At 49.9% G+C, this 3,051-nt stretch overlaps 1 long non-coding RNA gene across 1 annotated transcript; it reads left to right on the top strand.

Annotated features, from left to right (window-relative positions):
• The first annotated feature begins 792 nt into the window (after positions 1 to 792).
• LOC141278854 (uncharacterized) lies at positions 793 to 2,154 on the top strand. The gene is made up of 2 exons (XR_012332244.1): positions 793 to 918; positions 1,966 to 2,154. It is a non-coding gene; the product is annotated as an uncharacterized lncRNA (long non-coding RNA).
• The last annotated feature ends 897 nt before the right edge of the window (positions 2,155 to 3,051 follow it).

Here is a 3,051-nt window from a genome sequence, read left to right as displayed (position 1 = left end):
GCTCTGTCCCAGCCTGGGTCACCCCTCATCTGGGGGTCCAGGCCTGTGCCAGGGTGGCCTCACGTGCTACCTGGATGAGGAGGGCTGAGCGCCCACTGGTGGCCGGCTCTTTTGTAGGCGAGAGGGAGAGTGTGGGGCGCAGGTCCTCACAGACGTAACGGGAGACGCCCCTTCCAAGGCCAGTGCAGACCCAGCTCTGCGGTGGCCGTGAACAGCCAGGTGCTTCCACAGCCAGACCGACGGCAGCCTGGGCGGTTCTGCACTTAATGAACCACACGGCGGGCCTGGGTTGAGTCTGCTATTGGATGGGGTTTTGGCCAATTTCTGGTCACTAGCGTCTGGGGCAAGCACGTTCCACTGTCCAGTAGTGCTGAGTCCTGTGGAACGGACTCCCTTGTAAGCTTCAGGGAGGCGAGGGCCCTTTAAGCCAAGTCTAGATTCCTGTATCTTTGGCCACAGCTGTCAACAGCCCTTAGAACGGGCCAGCAGACAGCGGCTTCATTCTGCCTTTTCCCACTCTCGCGCCCCTGGTAGATATCACTAATGAATCAATGCACTCTTTCCCACCAAGCCAGAGGGGGCCTCAGAATCTTCCCGGACAAAGCTATCCAGGGAGTCACTCCCTGGTGTGTCATGAGGGTGCTGAGATGAGGCCCACGTGTTATCCCCGTGCTGTGCTGTTGGTTACTGATGCCCTCCTTCTATTACGCCTCTGTCCGCAGATGGAGGACCTGCGTGAAGTTTCCAGTGGTCAACTGCATGTAGACTACACCAGGTGAAAAAGCAGTATGGGCCTGTGCTCCTCGGAGGATGTGACAGGGGCTAAGCCTTGTGGACAAGACTCTCTTACCAAGGCGTCGTGTGAAAAACGCACGTTAGAATGATATGGAACCTTCTAGATACAGCCACGTATTCAAGGTAATAGGTACCGTTGAATATTTTCTAACAGTCAGTGTACATAGGCATTTCCAGATTTTCATGTTTACGGATGAATGAACGGAAACCACAACAATATAGGGGCCATAAAAATTTTAAAGTATGAAGAGCATGGCCCTAAGAAGAAGAGTAAGTTTATACTTTAGAGGAGATTTACTACAGCAAAAGTGGATGCCAGCCTTGGAAACCAGCTTGTTGGTGATCTCAAACAACTACGTGAAAATACTAACTTTACAGAACGGTATGGAAGCTACAAAAGAGCAACGGGTAAGGATGCAGCCTGAGACAAAGACAGCCCTGGATTAAAAGAATAAAACAAAATTAAAATGCTTGTAAAGGCAATACAGAGCAGAATTGACAGTGTTGAAAACTGAATTTGAAACGTAACACAAATTTAAGAATCTTTCCAAAAACGAGAAGCACGAGATCGAAGGACACAGATGACTTGAACAAGACAATTAACAAACTTCAGTTAATGGAGAGATGCATAAACCCGCACCAGGTCCAGGAGCTTTACAAATGAGTTCTTCCAAACGTTTAAGGAGTCTCTATTATGCGTACATATATTGTCTGGGAGAATAGAAGAAAGCGAGAGTTTCCCCAACTCATGAGACTACAAAGATTCTCAATGTCACAACTAGACAAGAATAAGAATAGAAAAGAAAATTACTGGCCAATTTTACTAATAAACATAGATTTTAAAAATTCTCCATAAACTTTGAGCAAATCAAATCCAGCAGGGTATAAAATAATAATACATCACGACCAGTGCAAGGATGTGGCACGTTTGAACATTAGAAAGTCTAATATAATTCAGTACGTCAGCAGATTAAAGAAGGTAAACCGTCTCAGTGGAGCAGGCAACGCACTAGATACAATTTGGCGTTCATTGTCATTTATGCAAAGAGAAATTTCGTAAACTAAGAGTAGAAGGGAATTACTTTAAAATGACAAAGAGTGACAGTCAAAAATCTACATCGCACATGATACTTAATGTTGAAATGGTAAATCTTTCCTTTTGTAAATCAGGTACAAATGGGCCAACAATCAGCACATCTATTCCACGTTGCCTTGAAGGTCTCCTTCTTAGCTGCACAGCAAGACGAGGAAAACAACAGAAGGGATCGGGCCCAGAAGGAAGATGCCCAACTGTCATTCAGAGATGACATTATTTTCTACATAGAAGACCCAGGAGAACCCGCGGCAAGATGACTAAGATGTTTGGGCATCTGAGTTTGGGCAACTGTACGTTTCACGTCGGGATGCGCTGTGCGGTAAGTGAGTAGCGGCCCAGCCCTCCCTCGTCCAGGACTGAGCTCCATGCAGACTGTGGGGCAGTGAGCACGGGGATGCAGACCCCCTTCCCAGCCCACCACGAGGAGGCGGCAGGCAGTTAAACAGGACGATGATGACGCAGTGATTATTACAAGGGAGAAATCAGACTGTGGCAGGAGCCTCTGACCCGGTGCAAAGGGAGGGAGGGGGCCAATAAATCTTCCCGAGGGCCTGAGCCGCAAGCGGCGGCTCCCGTGGGGCGCGCCCAGGTGTGTGGAGCTGGGTGCGGGAGACGCAGGTGAGGCGCCAGCGCCGAGGTGAAGGCCTTGGAAGCCGGGGTGAGTGCTTCGAGCCTTACCCCAGGGGCAGTGGAAGCCGTCCTCGGCCTTCCGGCAGGTTGCATATTAGAAAACTGCCCTGGGTGGAGTGTGTTGGGTGATGTGTGCCGGGGAGGGCTGTGCTGGGCTGGAGCCCCGGAGACTGGGTGGGATATGCTCCAGGGAAAGATCCAGGCGAGGGGGGGTGAGGGCGGCCTGTACAAGAGAGGCCGGGAGGGGTCGGATGGACGCGAAGTGTAAAGGGAAGAAGGACACTCATGTTTCTGGCCAGCGTGTGCTGAAGGCTGGAAGGAAAAGTACCAGAATGGTAAAGTTGTCTCTTAGCTGTGAAATTATCAGGGACTTTTGTGTTCTGCATGACAGCCTCTATTTCCCAGTCTTCTATAGAGTATTTACTGCTTTCATAATCAAGGCAAGGTGATGACGCACCCTTTCCTCACTCCTAACATCCACCCCTAGGACTTCGTTCCCTTCCAGGAGAACCGCTGCGAGCCCTGCTCAC

Source organism: Tursiops truncatus, chromosome 6 (assembly GCF_011762595.2).
Source record: "Tursiops truncatus isolate mTurTru1 chromosome 6, mTurTru1.mat.Y, whole genome shotgun sequence".
In the NCBI taxonomy this organism is placed as follows: domain Eukaryota; kingdom Metazoa; phylum Chordata; class Mammalia; order Artiodactyla; family Delphinidae; genus Tursiops; species Tursiops truncatus.
The sequence above is the reverse complement of the archived record's forward strand: the minus strand, read 5'-3'. Positions and strand labels throughout refer to the sequence as shown.